At 38.3% G+C, this 17,240-nt stretch overlaps 1 protein-coding gene and 1 long non-coding RNA gene across 12 annotated transcripts in view; one reads left to right on the plus strand and one right to left on the minus strand.

Annotated features, from left to right (window-relative positions):
* The window catches only part of Brwd3 (bromodomain and WD repeat domain containing 3), a 108,544-nt gene extending 107,921 nt beyond the window's left edge, over window positions 1–623 (minus strand). Inside the window, exon 1 of the mRNA XM_034485735.3 lies at window positions 597–623. The gene's annotated coding sequence lies outside the window, so the exon portion shown is untranslated. The remainder of the gene's footprint in view (window positions 1–596) is intronic.
* The window catches only part of LOC143435571 (uncharacterized), a 76,558-nt gene that overhangs the window by 15,857 nt on the left and 43,461 nt on the right, over window positions 1–17,240 (plus strand). For 9 of the 11 annotated variants that reach the window (XR_013106009.1, XR_013106001.1, XR_013106002.1 and 6 more), the window contains 2 exons: window positions 10,757–10,844; window positions 12,957–13,053. This is a non-coding gene — a long non-coding RNA (uncharacterized LOC143435571). Of the gene's footprint in view, window positions 1–10,756; window positions 10,845–12,242; window positions 12,328–12,956; window positions 13,054–17,240 lie in introns of all 11 variants that reach the window. The other 2 variants (XR_013106006.1, XR_013106007.1) reach the window with 2 other exon arrangements.

Genomic DNA, 17,240 nt, shown 5'->3' on the forward strand with positions numbered 1-17,240 from the left:
AATAATTCTATAAATCTTTTGTTGATTATAATTCATTTCATAATTTAAATGTCTTTATAGAGTACAGATCAATAGTACCTAGTAGATGCTAGGGCCTAAGCTGCATATTCACATGGATTATTGGGGGTAGTCACAAGAGCCCTGTGTCATACACTTATTATTCCCACTTTAGAAATAAGAAATCAAAACTCTATTCAACTAAATATTTGATCAATATCACAAAACTTGCAAATATTATTAACCCTTTTATGTGGTTCTCTCTCTTTTTCTCTCTCTCTCTTTCTCTCTCTCTTTCTTTCTCTCCATCTCTGTCTCAGTCTCCCTCTCACCCACCATCTGTGTGAGCCCAAGGTTAGACTTGTTTAAACTCACTACATAGCTGGTGCGAAGGCTAAACATCTGATACTCCTCCCTCTCCCTCCCAAGTGCTGAAATTAAAGGCATGTACCACCATGGTTCTCTTTCTTATTGAAAAGAGATGTTTTTTCCCGTCCCTCCCCTTTTCAGTCATTTAATTCGATGCTATCTATCATTGTATTGGTTTAATTAGACTTTCAAAACACTATGTACATGATAACCTTCAACCAGCTACTTACCTTGTTTGCCTCTCAGCTCACTGAGCCAAAAATGTTACATTTTTTCCCTCTTTGTTGAAAGGGCTAGAAGGGAGTTCTAGGGTAGTTATTGTTACACAATAATGAGAGATAAGGGACAGGCAACACGTATTTAGGGTTGGAAAAAATTTATTGGTTGATAAAAGATTTTCAATTAGATGGTTGTAAGCCTCCATGTAGATGCTGGGAATGAATCTAGAACCTCTTGAAGTGCTCTAAACCACTGGCCCAGATAGTTAAGAACTTGAGGCAGTGCCTCATGCAGCCCAGGTCAGCTTCAAATTCATCATAGAGCCACAAATGACCTTAAACTCTGAGTACCCACTGGCCTTTACCTCCCAAGTACTGGAATTATGGTCATGTGCCACCATACTCATTTTAAAACAATGAAAAATTTTAAAGTTATGAAACATTGTAATTTTATATAATTCTTACTAAACATAGTTTGAAATTTCTAACCAGTAAAGTAATGTACTAATTAGATATTACAGTGGAATGGAGGTTAAATCACTATAAATGGACCCAATACCCATATGTCACCTCTGTGGGTTTTATACATTCATGATATACATGTAGGACAAACACACACACACACACACACACACACAGACACAAAACATAAAAATGAATAAATATTTTTAAAAAGATTTGTCTTTGTTGTGATTAAAAATACACATATTCCTAATAGTGTAAGAATATTTTTAAGTCAGAAATGGCTTTTTTTGTGCTGGGAAAGATTGCTCAGAGGGTTAAAGGGCACTTACCACTACACCCAGGGACCTGAGTTTGATCTCTGGGACCCACATGGTAGAAGGAGAGGACTGATACCTATAATGTGTCCCCTGAACTACGTGTGCTGGCTATGGCATAAACATGCATGTGTGTGACACATATAATAAATAAATGCATGTTTTAAAATTAGCATGCTATGGAAAGAGAAAGAAGTGGCTTGTTAAAAGAAATAAAATATTTAGTTGGGCATAGTGGCACATGCCAGTCATCCCAACACTTGGGAGTTAGAGTTAAGACAACCAAGAGTTCAGAGTCATCATCAGTTACATGGTGAGCATGAGGCCTTTGGGTTACATGAGTATTATCTATTCAAATAACCTGTTGGAAAGATTTTTGTGTTTCTGTGTGGTTTTGTTGCTGAGCATCAAACCTGCAGCCTCATGGATGCTCTGTGTGTGTGTGTGTGTGTGTGTGTGTGTGTGTGTGTGTGTGTGTAACTCAGCTACATGCTCCGCCTTGATGCCATTTGACTTTTCAAAAGTTTTATCGCTGGGCGGTGGTGGCACACGCCTTTAATCCCAGCACTTGGGAGGCAGAGGCAGGCGGATTTCTGAGTTCGAGGCCAGCCTGGTCTACAGAGTGAGTTCCAGGACAGCCAGGGCTACTCAGAGAGACCCTGTCTCGAAAAACCAAAAAAAAAAAAAAAAAAAAAGTTTTATCTGCTTGCTCTTTCATTTCTTCTATCAACCCTGTTGTATGTTTTGTTTTTGTTTTGTGAGACAAAGTCTTACTGTAGCTTGAGTCAGCCTCAACCCACTCATAGCCATCCTCACAGCCATCCTCCCTTATCCTTTGTAGTTCTGGAGTGTATACCACCAAGCCCACCTATATGTATTTAAGCCACATTAAAATTATTCTAGAGCATACTGGATGAATATTATAGACATTATGTTTCCAATTGACACACATATTTTCCAGCCAAGGTCGCATATAGCTCAAATTGTCTTCTGACTTACTCTGTATCTGAAACTGCCTTTGACCTTTTCGTCCTCTTGCTTCCACCTACCCAGTGATGGGGTTACAAGTGTGGGCCACCATGCCCTGGTAATATACTTCTTTTTTTTTTCTTTCTTTTTTTTTTAAATCATATTTTTTTATTAGATATTTTATTTACACTTCAGATGCCATCCCCTTTCCCCATTCCCCCCCTTAGAAAACCCCTATCCCATGCCCCCTTTTCCTTTTTGCATTTATACATTTTTTAAAAATAATGTTAATCATAAGCGTTATAAATTTGGAATTGTTCAATCAGAGGTGTAACCCACTGACCAACCTAGATATAACAACTATCTTTGACTGGTGGAGATACATGAATATCTGCCTCCCTGTCTCCCCCCTCTTTCTCTCTTTCATCACCTAGCTTCTCCTCTCCTCCTTCTCCTCTTCTTACTCCTTTTCTTCCTCTCAGTACTCCTCCTACCTTAGCTCCTCCTACACATCACCCTTCCTGTTAAAATGAAACTTTTCTCTCAAAATACAATTAGAGCATAATTATGCCAATTTGTACCAGTGAGGTACAAGATAGTCCTAATACCCCGTCCATCCTTTTGTTGACTAACCAGCACCTCTGTCATTTATCCTAACTAAAACATTTAGTTCTGAACCTGGCTTTAGGATGAATGTCAGCTGAAGACCATCCACTCAAATCTTTTCTCTTATGGTAAATAGCTGTAAGTTTTCAGAACCCCATCAGAAATCCAGAATGACTGAGGTAACTATAATTGTGGGAAGCACAAAGCATAGCTTCTAAAACTTAGCCAATTTATAGAGACCTCTGAACACCTGAAAAGCCCCTATACTACCGAATGTTGGAGCATCAAATCTTCAGCCTTCTGGCCCAGAATCATCTGACAGACGTTGGTGATGCAGGATTATTAAGGACTGATTACTCTGTCTAGGCAGATATAATCAGTCGACTATTCTGCATGTGTGTCCTTTTCTGGACAGTAATTTGTCTGTAGATGGAGAGCGGCAATTCTTGCCTAGTGGCTGTTACCACACAACTGGAGTAACTCCAAGGATGCTCAATTTCTTCTTAGAATCCACGACAGGAAGCTGTCAGGAGCAGACAGGTCTCTAATCAATATGAACATTAATATATAAATATTTGTAGCGTCAGTTCTATGGACTTCTGATGTTTTGAAAACCAACTATCCATGTAAGGTAACCTGGACTGTTGTCTGTTCACTCCTCTCAGCTATTTCTAAATAAAATATGGGAAACACCCTAACAATAAACTCAAAAATATGAATTTGCTATAGTCCCTTAACTCATAGGTTAAGCGTCCCAAATCAGTTAAAAAGGTTAAAAAAGGGCTGGGTCTAGGCATTGTATTCCTAAATGTGTTATACAGGCACAATGCCCATGAGCGTATCAATATTCATCTCATTTTTATATTAATAAGAGGCTCGTACCAATGAAAACCTTAAATTTGAGATCATAGTAAATTTTGTACCATTTAAGAAATTATAACTTCATCTTGATAATAATTATACACATTTCTACCAATAGGTTATGGCTATGCAATAAGTCCTAACTAATCCCCCCTGTTCCAACAAAACCACTACTTGTCCCTAGAAAGACAGACCATTATTAACAACATTAGTCCCCAGGCTCAGGGAATAGGGGCGCTGACTCTTCTTTAACTTCTTCAAGCTGATTAAGGGTGTTGAGATATTAGAAGAGGGGTGGGGGGAAGAGTAAGTTGATAAGCCTCTGATGCTGTGTCTTCACTGAATCCAGATGGAATTCCAGGACATCAGAGGTTTGGGCAGGTCTGCTCAGTAAGCTTGATGAGTAGATACACCAAGGCTGTGTATTCTGCAATATACAATTCTCAGAACAAGTTTTAGTATCAAGAAAAAAAAATTTCCCACCCCCAGGGGGCTGACATTTTTTTTTTAAGATGTTGGTTCTGAAGACTTTCCCCACCCCCACCCCCCACCCCCGCTTGTTAAAATTGGTTGTAGTATTTACATTTCAGATTTTATCCTCTTAGCCTACTTCCTCCCACCACCCAGAAACCTCCTATCCCCTCCCCCTCCTCATGCTTCTATGAGGCAGTGACCACACCTCTCCCCCCCCACTATCCCCTCCCCACCCTCACATCATTCCCCCCCCCCCACTGTGTGTTCATTTTTTTTTTATGGGACCAAGAAACTCCTCTCCCACCTATGTGCGACAAGGCCATCCTCCCCTACATATACCTCTGGAGTCTTGGGTCCCTCCCTATGTGTTCCCAGGCTGGTGGTTTAGACCCTGGGGGGCTCTGGTTGTTTGGTATTGTTGCTTTCCACCTGGGGTCAATAACCCTTTCTGCTCCTTCAGTCCTCTCACTAAGTTCCCCATTGGGAAACCCCTGATCATATCAGTGGTTAATTGTGAACATTGTCCTCTGAGTGTGTTAGTCTTTGGCTGACCTCTAAGGAGACAGCTATATCACGTTCCTCGCATTATGCACTTCCAGCCATCCACAACAGTGTTTAGATTAGGTGACTGTACATGGGGTGAATACCCAGGTGGAATGGTCTCCTGATGGCCCCTCCTTCAGTTTCTGTTCCATGTTTTGTTTCCCTATTTGCTCCCTTGAGCATTTTTGTTTCTCGTTCTAAGTAGAACTGAGGCATCCCCTCTTGGTCTTCCTTCTTCATGAGCTTCATGTGGTCTGTGGGTTGAGTCTTCACTAATCCAAGCTTTTGGGCTAACATCCGTGGAGATATGTTTGTGTAACTATCTTCTTTTGGGGTTTTTGGAAGATTACTTTCTTGCTTTTTCTAGGTTATAGTTTCCCTCCTTGTGTTGGAGTTTTCCACCAATTATTCTTTGAAGTGCTGGATTTGTGTTGAGATACTGTGTAAATTTGGATTTGTCATGGAATATTTTGGTTTCTCCATCAATAATGATTGACAGTTTTGCTGGGTATAGTAGTCTGGGCTGGCATTTGTGTTCTCTTAGGGTCTGTATGATATCGGTCCAGGATCTTCTGGCTTTTATGGTCTCTGGTGAGAAGTCTGGTGTAATTCTTATAGGTCTGCCTTTATAAGTTACTTTGCCTTTTTCCCTTACTGCTTTTAGTATTTTTTCTTTGTTTTGTACATTTGATGTTTTGACTATTATATGGCGGGAAGTATTTCTTTTCTGGTCTAAACTATTTGGAGTTCTGTAAGCTTCTTGTATATTTATGGACATCTCTTTCTTTAGGTTAGGGAAGTTTTCCTCTATAATTTTGTTGAGGATATTTACTGGTCCTTTTAGTTGGGAGTCTTCCCCCTCATCTATACCTATTATTTTTAGGTTTGGCCTTCTCATTGTGTCTTGGATTTCTTGTATATTTTGGGTTAGTAGCTTTTTGAATTTTGCATTTTCTTTGACAGTTGTGTCAATGTTTTCCATGGTATCTTCTGCACATGAGATTCTCTCTTCCATCTCTTGTATTCTGTTGGTGATACTTGTGTCTATGACTCCTGATCTTTTTTTTTTAGGTTTTCTGTCTCCAGGGTATTGTCCCTTTGTGATTTCTTTATTGTTTCTACTTCCATTTTTAGATCCTGCATGGTTCTGTTTAATTCCTTTTCCCCTTTGGTTGCATTTTCTTGCAATTCCTTAAGGGATTTTTGTGTTTCCTCTTTAAGGGTTTCTATCTGTCTACCAGTGCTCTCCTTAAGTTCTTTGAGAGTGTTATTTATGTCTTTCTTAAAGCCTTCTATCATCATCATGAGAAGTGATTTTAATTCTGATTCCTGCTTTTCTGGTGTGATGGGGTGTTCAGGGCTTGCTCTGATGGGGGAGCTGGGTTCTGATGATGCCATGTAACTTTGGTTTCTGTTGCTTATGTTCTTGCTCTTGCCTTTTGCCATCTGGTTAACTCTAGTGCTGCTTGTACTTGCTGTCTCTGACTGAAGCCTGTCTTTCTAGTTATCTAGCTTGTGTCTGATCTCCTAGGGTCCAGATGTCTCTGTGAACTTTTCCAGCTGTACTGATTATAGTGGTACCTCTAGGATGCCTCAGGATATGGTGCCTCCAAGGTAGTAGTCCAGCTAGGTGTCTGTTGTTCTGGGTGCAGTGTCTCCTCTAGAATATCTCAGGATATGTTGTCTGAAGCTCTGAGTTCATTTGTTCCTCTGTGGCTCTGGATTGAGTGGACCTTCCAGTATGTCTCAGGTGGAATCCGGGGTCCACACAACAGCAGACCTGGCAGAGGTCTGATCCAGGCCTCAGATCTGGGAACTAGTTTCTAAGACGCTGTCCAAGTTAGAGCGCCTGGGATCCCTGCTTCCTCTGGGTTCTTGGAGGTTGGGGACAGAGCTGCCACCCAAGATCTGCTCAGTGCTCTGGCCCAGACTGGAAGGAACCAGTGTTCCGGGCTGGGAGTGACTTCCTGGGTCCTTTTGGTTCCCAGTTACTCCCTGTTTAGGGCGGGCCCTGCTGTCTGCTTACCTAAGATACTGCCTGAGTTCGAGCGCCTGGGATCCCTGCTTCCTCTGGGTTCTTGGAGGTTTGGGACAGATCTGCCACCCAAGAACTGCTCAGTGCTCTGGCCCAGACTGTGGTAATATACTTCTTAGTACAAACTAATATTTTCATTTTGAGTCAATCCTGTTTTTGTGCCAAACTTTTTCTAGATCATTTTAAGATACTATCGAATAAAAATATTTATGGAATGGTCTCATGTACTCCAGTCTGGACCTGAACTATTAGCCAAAGATGAACTTTGACTTCTGGTCCTTCTGACTCCATATGCTAAGTGCTAGGAAATTTATCCCCTTTTCTTGGGCACAAATTATATAATATTGTTAAAAAATTAATAGTCATTGTTTAAGAATTTATTCATTAGTATTAAATTTTAAAATTATGATGTTAATGGAGTGTGTGTGTGTGTGTGTGTGTGTGTGGTATCTGAGTGTGCTATGTGTGGGCAAGTGTATGTGAATACATGTGGAGGCCAGAGGATGACATCAAATGTCTTCTCCTGTTACTCTTCAGTGGTTTTATTTTCTTAATTAATAATGTTTTATTTTCAGAAATAGAAATGTGTTTTTTAAATCCTTTTAATCATTCGCCCCCTTCTTGTCTTTGAACCTTTCCATGAACCTTTGCTGTCTTTCAAATTCATGCTCTCTTTTTCTTTGTTGCTTTATACATACATATATATATGTATATAATAAGTGTATATGTTTATATATATTAGAGAGATTAGATATAGTATATATATATATATTCCTAAATGTATAAATACAATGTACTTAGTCCATATAATATTACATGTGTATATGATTTCAGAGCTACCATTTAGTATTTTTTTAAAAATAAGATCCCACGTAGAATCTTCAGTTCACTGATTTGGCTGAACAAACAGGACAAGGAGCTCCTGGGAACCGCCTGTCACTACCCACATCTGTCCCTGATGAGCACCACCACACCCAGCTTTCTCTATGGGTACTGAGGATCAAACAAAGGTTCTCATGCTTGAGCAAGCATTTTACCTTTTGAGCCATCTCCCCTTGTTAACTACAATTAGAAACAAAACCAGGCCTGGTAAAATCATATTTATATCTAAAGAATTGTCAATTTTGATTTTACTTAATTGATTTTACTATATTCTGCTTTTAACCCAAAAATTAAAAGAACTTAAGTTTTAGAGAAATTGCTAGGTTCACTATATATCAACACACACACACACAAACACACACACACACACACATTCAATCTCTGTATATGTTTTATATCAATAAATTGAAATCTTACACAACTTACAAAACACAGGTTAATCCTACCAAGGTAGAATTTTAATATTCAAAATATTATGGAATTAAGTATCTTGTGGAATTAAGTATTCTGTATATACTAATTCATGAAAAAAATCTCAAAATGTATTTCAAGGAATTCTGGTAAATCATTCAATACATGCCACCATCCATCCATTTCTCAGCTCTCTGATTAATACATATTGTACGTTAGTTAACTTTAAAATTCATCAAAGTCCATACTATTCATTCAGTTTAATTTTGTTTGAGACATGATCTCATTCTATATCTCATCTCAGACTGATCTGCACCATAGTCTTGTTAGGCCTTAAACTTACAGCAATGCTCCTGACTCAGCTTCCCAAGTGCTAGGATTAGAAATGTAAAACCACCAAACCCTGCTTGTTTTGAACTTTTAAACACTGTAATAGACTAAGTGAACTCACATGCTCCTCAAACACCTACTCTTCTTTAAAAAAAAAAAAATGTACTATATACCAAAATTGCCCTAACAATGTCTGATGTGCATTTCTTACCTGACTAAGCCCGCTTTCCACTTGAGCTAACATCAAAGTGCATTTTTATGGCTGTCCTTTGAAATTCTGATGAGCTCACTACTAGTTCTACTTCTCTCAAAACAGCTCTTTCTCAGCATGATAGAATAATAATGTGAGGCAGAAAAAAACATTGTTCTAATCTTGGTTCTTTCATTGTCTGTGACTCTAGGGGGGAAATCACACAATTGTTTAAGCTTTTATAAAAATTCTATACAATGGATTGACTTGCCCTACATGTAAAAATTTCACTACTATAATCTCTTTACTTCTATATCGTTTCTTCAATTTCAATTCTCAATTCCTATTCAGTAAAGATGTAAGTATTATGTCTCGCATTTTCTTCAAGATGCAAAGATTCATCTAACACATCCTCATTCCTTTTGGCTCTCAGTTCTTCTAGATACTGTATTTTTCTCCTTTTAAAATTGTTTTGTGGAGGCTCTGGTTCTTTGAGGACAAAATGAACTTTATCTTAAAATCTGTTTTTCTTTTTTGTCTCCTCTGATCAAGGCTCAAGGCTTTAATGTTTTAAAATCTGTGTTTCACTGAGCAGCCTCTTGCTCTTACTCTACATGCAGGCACCTGTAGCTCAACAATCTTTCTTACCAAACACATTACTTTTAAGTCTACTTGGATTTCTTATAGTTTAGCTTCTGAGCTATGGATAGCTCTCCAGTGGTCCCAGAGAAGTCACATGTGGCCTCCCAGATAGCTAGGTTTTGCAACCTTAGGCAATGCTTACCTCTTGCATCTTCCTTTGATCTCACCCCAACCCCTTCCCTGCAGAGAGTTAATTGAGATACTTTCCATTCCATCTGAACTATCCTCAGACACCTGGCACCCACCCTTAGGGGGCGATTCTAGGATAAAATTTTACCACCATGCAGTTCTGCATGATCTTAATCTCAATTCTAAATTGTAGTTAAAAGGGCATTGTCTTCCTTGGGTACCTTTCTACAAGTTCTTCATTCTTGAAATGTTTTTTTACTTACTTTTCTTTCTTTCTTTCTTCCTTTCTTCCTTCCTTCCTTCCTTTCTTTCTTTCTTTCTTTCTTTCTTTCTTTTTTTTTTGTTTTTGTTTTTGTTTTTCGAGACAGGGTTTCTCTGTATAGCCCTGGCTGTCCTGGAACTCACTCTGTAGACCAGGCTGGCCTCGAACTCAGAAATCCACCTGCCTCTGCCTCCCAAGTGCTGGGATTAAAGGCGTGCGTCACCACTGCCCAGCTTGCCAAACCTTTCTTATTCCCATTTTCTCATACATAAACCTTTTCTTCTGTGCTAGGTATTGAATGCAAAAGCTTACATATTAGCAAACACTGTACCATTGAGTTGTATCCCCAGCCTGAAACATTCCTTTTCTTATATTTACCCTCACACTATTATGTAGTTTCTATTTCTTAATTTGAACTATATTGATACAAATATATCTGCTTTTTAGAATAATTCACTCCTTAACTCTGTGCAATCAAGCACTACTCCTGAAAAAAAAGCTATGTAATTCAACAACTTCCCTTCTGTTTTCGCTACATGGGGAAACATTTTTTGACATAAGTTTCTATGTTGCTATACTGTTTCCTTCATGGTTCAGAATCACTAAATGTTCTGTGTATGGTTTTTCTTCTCTATCTTCTGTTCAGACTATTTAGCCTACATTACTAAAGTGGGAATATTTTCAAGTTAATATTTTCTATTCGCTTCTCGTCTCTAGGTATTCTCTCAGTTTTGGCTATCTTCTTTGATCTAAGGAAATCCAATTTATATTTGTAGTCCTAATAGTGCTTCTAAAATGAGTTCTAGATTAATCTTTTGTTTGGATTTATTGTATTATTTTTATTTTGTGTATGTTTGTGTGTGCACAAACATATGTGCATGTGCACAGTCTCTCAGAGACCAGAGATGTTGGATGCCACTAAAGCTAGAGTTAAAGGAAGCTGTGACCTGCCAGATGTGGGTACTGGGAACCACACTCAGGTCCTATGCAAGAGCAGTAGGCACTCTTAACTCCTGACTCATCTACCCAGCCTCAATCATTTTATTTTTATTTCAACAGATAGTGAATATGTACTATATGCCAGACAGGATGATGATTAAAATTAAAAGGCGAGCAAAGCACATGTGTTCTACATGACAAAATATTGGTAAGTTAAAAATATACTGTAGAGTGGGGTATGTGCTGTAATTGAAGTAGATTGTATTATAAGAGCATGAAAATGATTAAATTTTGGAGAAGGGGCAGGGAGTGCTTCCAATAGAATGTAAAATATAAGTATGGACGTGAAGTCTTGATAGATGAGGAGGAGTTTCCCACCTGAAGGTAAATGGAATGGGCAGGCAAACTTGAAAAGACAGTGACAAAAGGGGTCAACAGATACAAAGGCCTACAAGTCACAGAGAACGTGGTATTTGGGGGAAACTGCACTTAGTTCAGATCCAAAACTTCCAGATAGGCTAGCCAGAGTTAAGGAAAAAGTGATTCAATCGAAGTCGAAGCAATATGTTCAAAGGTTTTAGTTTATAGTCATTTTTGTTGAAAAAAATGTTAATATATTGTGATCACAGTTTTTCCTCTCTCAACTTCTCCTAGATCTTCTCTTCCTCCCTACCCACTCAGGGCCATACTCTTTCTCTCTTAAAAAAACAAGCAAGCAAAAACCTAAAAGATCCCTTTTCTTCCCCCTACTCCCCCAATTAGGTCTGCTTATCTTCTGTAAACTCGGGATGAGTGAGTTGTCTATTACAGTCTTCTACAGACTGGGATTACCAGACAGTTTTTCCACTTTTACATACATCCACTGGAATTTTTCATTTATCTCAGGGCATGGAAGGAAATCTGACTAAAGTACCTTGTGTCTTCCCTGAAATAAATCACCATGTCACGTCTAGTAGTTCTTTGCCATTTTATTTTTTATTGTACAGTTTTTGTTTGAGGAACTATTGGTTTAATATCCACATCTAGTTACAAAATAAAAAGGGTTGCACATTAAAAAACACCAACAGAAAACAAAACTAAAACCAAAAAAAAATTACTCTCACACAAAAACACAAATTCAGGAATAAAAATATAATAAGACAAAAACTACACAAAGCTATATGAGACAAAATGTCTAAGAAAATTCCATTGAGTTCATTTTGTTTTGGCCACAACTCATGACCACGGAGTCTACCCTGAAGTATGATTAATATAACCAGTGAACCTTCAATGGAGAAAACGAATTTCTCCTTTCCGAGTGAGTACCTGTTGCAGAAAGCTTCTTGGTTAAGGATTGAAGATCATCTCCACTGTCACTTCAGTGCTGCAATCCTGTGTGTCTTGAACCTGTACTGGCCCTGTACATGCTGCTTTAGTCTATGAATTCACATGTGCATTAGTCCTGTTGTGTCTGGAAGACACTGTTTCCTTACAGTCTTCCATCTCTTCTGGCTCTTGCAATCTTCCTATCTCCTCTTTCACATAGCTCCTTAAGCCCCAAGGGGTGGGGTGTAATGAAAACATCCCATTTACTATTGAGTGCTCCAAAAGATTTCACTATCTGCAGACTGTACAGCAGTGGGTCTCTGTGTTAGTTCCCACCTACTTCAAGAAGAAGCTTCTCTGTTGATGGCTGAATGAGGCACTGTTCTGTAAGTATAGCAGAATGTCACTTGGGAGCCATTTTATTGCTATGTTTTTTTAGCATAAGGTTTTTTCCCCCAATATTCTTCCAACCTCAAATTTACTATTTATGAATTAGTAAAAAGTGAGTAAAACACATTTCAAGCTGAGTTCAATGGCAGCATAGGCTACATGGTGCTAACATATATCAAACAAAATAAGACATAGCTCCACCATCATACACACTTGAATATTATTCTCTTCTTTACAATCCTCAACTTCTAATCTTTTGGTTTTCTGCACAACTATATGACTCATATGGTTTTCCAATCTATTTATCTTTACATTTTTTTAATGATATGTGTCATGCGTGGGTATATGCAGATAAGGGTGGGTTTCCATGAAGGCTAGAATATCCCTTGGAGCTAGAAATTCAAGCAGTTTTAGCTATCCAACATGGGTTCTAGGAATTGAACTCAGGTCTTTCTGCTAAAGAAGTGGTGAAGTTTGAATGAAAATGGCTCCTATAGACCCATAGGGAGTGGCCTTGCTGGAGTAGGTATGGCCTTGTTGGAAGAAGTGTGTCACTGGGCTTGGCTTTGAGGTTTCAGGTGCTCAAGATAGCCAACCCAAGTGGTCTCTCATTTTTCTGCCTAAGGATCTGGATGTTGAACTCTCAGCTCCTCCAGGACCATGTCTGCCCACATGCTGCCATGTTTCCTGCTATGAGGATAATGGACTAAACCTCTGAAACTGTAAGTCAGCCCTAATTAAATGTTTTATAAGAGTTCCTATGGTCATGGTGTCTCTTCACAGCAGTAGAAACCCTAAGATAAGTAGTATATGCTCTTTACCACTGAGTCATTTCTCAGCCATATGGGCCAAAAATTTTATATTTCCTTTTTTTTTAATATTGTCAGTACCATTATTAATCCTTTATAGTTGTCTCTGTTGTTCCTACACTGAACAACAAACCTTATCCTCTTAGTTTTTTATCTGATTCCATGTCTTCCATTTAAGGAAACTTTGCTGACCTCTTTTCAGTACCATAATCATACTAATTTTTCTCAAATACAGTTAGTCATTGTTTTTTAAAAGATTTTATTATTTTTAATTGTGTGTTTGTGTGTGTGTGTGTGTGTGTGTGTGTGTGTGTATGAACATGGGAGTTTAGGTACCTCTAAAAGCCAAAGATAGTGACAGATCCCCGTGAGTTAAAGTTATAGATGGTTGTGAACTTTGTGGGTTCTGGGAACAGAACTTTAGTACTCTACATCGGTTTTCAACTTGTAGATCACTAGCCCTTTGTGGGTTGAATGACCCTTTCACTGGGGTCATCTAAGATCATCAGCAAATGAAGATATTTCCATTATGATTCATAATGGTGACAAAACTAAAGTTATGAAGTATCAACAAAAATAACTTTATGGTTGAGGGTCCCCACAACATGAAGGACTTTATAAAAGTGTCACAGCATTAGGAAGGTTGAGAACCATTGCTCTAAAAGAACAGCCTGTGCTGAGTCATCTCTGCAGAGCAGTTGTTAGTTTTATTTACCCATATACCGTTATAAGTTATACACAAGTGAGAATTCACATATTAAAATATTTATTCAGCATTTTTGTTGCCAGATGTTGTACTAGACCAAAGACATTAAGGGGTAAGCAAGATAGGAGTGTTTATTGGTAGGTATTGTGACATTGTAGAGATTCTTGAATGAATTATCTTTTCTGATTGCACTTAGGGCCTTGTGAATGTTTCTCAGTGGGACCATAAGATCTTAGAGATAAAAGGACAGCTTCTAAAGCTTTATGATAACTTGCTTCTATTTAAATAACAAGAAATGGAAAGAAATAAAAATGAGCCAATAGAAAGGCTGAGATGCCGGAAAGGTTCTTTGAAAGGTTCCTATGTCTTGTGGACACATTTTGAAGTAAATGAGACATTTATCTAGGACATAATACATTTTGACTTGTAATACTTAACCAAAGAACACTTTTTTGTTTGCTTGCTTGTTTTTAGAGAGGGTTTCTCAGTGTAGCCTTGGCTGTCTTGGAACTTGCTCTGTAGACCAGGCCAGCCTTGAACTCACAGAGATTCTCCTGCCTCTTGAGTGCTGGGATTAAAGGCACCATCATCTCACAAGAACAATTTTTTTGGTCAGTTGTTTATTAAAACAAATATTTGATACATTTAAACATGTGTTTATTTTTCTAACTAACTTCTCTATGTGAATCCAGAGCTTCTCATCACTATTGACACTGGGTCAAAACTGTGGTTTGTGTATATGTTGGTTGGGAGCTGTTGCATGCATATGAGGATATTTTATGATATCTGTGTCCTCTTTCCACTAGATGTGAAAAAAAATTGTACCCAGTTTGGGGTCAATAATGTCTTTAGGCATTGTCTTCTAAGGAGAATAAGAACCCTTGCTGGGTCCACTGCATCATTATTTGAGATTAATGTTACACATGGTGGCATATAACTTTTATATCAGCACCAGGGAGGTAGAGGCAGCCAGATGTCTGTGAGCCCCCAGGACTGCCTGGTTTATATAGTGAGTTCTAGGCCAGGCTCTGTCTGGGATACATAGTGAGACACTGTCTCAAAACAAACGACTAAGCAAACAAACAAGATAACCCCAATTACCTCTCTTCTAATATTCAAAATAAACCCTTTATCTCCACATTTTATCCTGATAATACTCTACACATGTCATAGTCACTTTCCTTCAGATAACAGGTATAAGAGAGAGATAATCATGTTCTGAAAAGTTACTATGAATTTTCTTACTCTTTGGAAATGTCTTTAGTTAAGACATTCATTTAGGAGCCATTTTTTTTGTGCTGTGTGCTGAGTAAATTATCATTTTAATCCTTACAACAATCATAAGAAGTTGCTATTAGATCTGGATAGGAACAATTTGACATTAGTGTCCTTAAGCAATTTGTCTAAACGTATGCAATGGGTGGTTATATATGGATTTCAAATCCAGATCACTGACATTAAAATCACCTTCTACTAATCATGCTGAACTTACTTTTCATTCATATCAGTAATTTGTCAATTACTGTAATTAATTAATCCATAATTCTTCAAGAGGAATCCATTGTAAAGTGAATTTTATTGCCAGCCAGATATAATGTATCAAAAACTTCCCATTCATTCTTCAGTTAAACAGAAACTTCATTTTATCAACCAGAATTTCATTTTTCCACATTTTTATGAGATACTACAGGGTAGAGGACAGAGTGTGTATACCATGTCACATGTATGGAGTTTAGGAGGACAATTTTTGTAAGTCTATTCCATCCTTCCACAATGTGGGTCTCAGAGATTGAACTCAGGTTTGGTGATAAACATCTTTCCATGGTGAGCCATCTCACCAGCCCAACTATCAGCTCATTTTTTTTTTCATGTTAATGTTATAACCTGCCCAGAACTCTTCAGTTACTGGAAAAACAGATACCTTGCTAAACTAGAAACAAGTTAGTTACAGTATTATGTACTATATGAAGGCTGCAGGAGGGGGATTGCTACAAACTCCAGGACAGCTTAGGTTACAGAATGAGTACTAGCTAGATCCCTATAGCAAGACTCTGGCTCAGTAAACCAAACCAAGCAAACTAGAATTGGAAGGGATTGGTTTCTCATACCTGCAAATAAGTAAATGGTGTTGTGATCATATAGTTGACACCTCAGGTTTCAGTGACCTTGCTGATCTTTTGTGTAGTGAAAATAAGATTTGCTATTGTCATACAACCTAAAGGACCATGTGTTAGAATAACTCCAATTCTGAGAATTCTTAGAGTCGAGAAATTTAACTCCTGATTCTATCATTAATATCTTAACACTGAGTAAGTCATTTCTATACTTTCTCTCATGTTTCCTACTTAATAATGAAGGGAGCAGAACACAGGATTTCTAATAGAGTTCTGATATGCTATAGAGATCTGGATTGGAGAACCTGTCTTGGGAAGAACGGAAACAAAAGCTGAGCATAGTAACATGTATCTGTAAGCATAGCATTTGGAGCTGAAAGCAGCAGGATCAAGAATTTACATCATAGAGTTAAGAGCTAGCCTGGTCTACATGAGATCTCGTCTTAAAAGAAATTTTAAAAATGAAACACTGTATAGGTATTTTTAAGGATCCATTTTGTATATGTGGGGGGAGGGTTGCTAAGGACCATTCTTGGGGCTTTTTATATATTAGGTAGAGAGATAAGTGCATTGCCAGCTTACTTTCTCTCTCTGTCTCTGTCTCTCTGTCTCTCTGTCTCTGTCTCTCTCTCTCTGTCTCTCTCTCTCTCTCTCTCTCTCTCTCTCTCTCTCTCTCTCTCTCTCTGTGTGTGTGTGTGTGTGTGTGTGTGTGTGGTTTTTTTTTTTTTTTTTTTTTTTTTTAGACAGGGTTTCGCTGTGTAGCCCTGGCTGTCCTGGAACTCACTCTGTAGACCAGGCCGGCCTCAAACTCAGAAATCCACCTGCCTCTACCTCCCAAGTACTGGGACTAAAGGTGTGCGCCACTGCTGCCCGGCTACTTTATCTCTTTTTAAATACTTTTTTTTCTTTTTAAAATTGTATGTACATTGGTGTTTTGCCTGCATGCATGTCAATGTGAGGGTATCAGATCCCTGGAACTGGAGTCATAGACAGTTGTGAGCTGCTGTGTGGTTGCTAGGAATTGAACCCAGGTCCTCTGGAAGAGCAGACAGTGCTCTTAACATTTCTCCAGGCTTCAGTTTGTCTCTTTACATAAAAACTAATTGGTAGTTGAGTAAGAAAAGACTTTCAAAGCTATATATAATCTTACAAGTGTTGCCTTGTTGAGCTTAGTTGTTTATTTTTAAATATTGTTTTGGTTCTTTGAGGCACAGTTTTCCAATGTAACACAGGGTAACCTGGAACCCACTATGTATCCAATCTGGCTTGGAACTTTTGAT

This window comes from Arvicanthis niloticus, chromosome X, assembly GCF_011762505.2.
Source record: "Arvicanthis niloticus isolate mArvNil1 chromosome X, mArvNil1.pat.X, whole genome shotgun sequence".
Lineage (NCBI taxonomy): Eukaryota > Metazoa > Chordata > Mammalia > Rodentia > Muridae > Arvicanthis > Arvicanthis niloticus.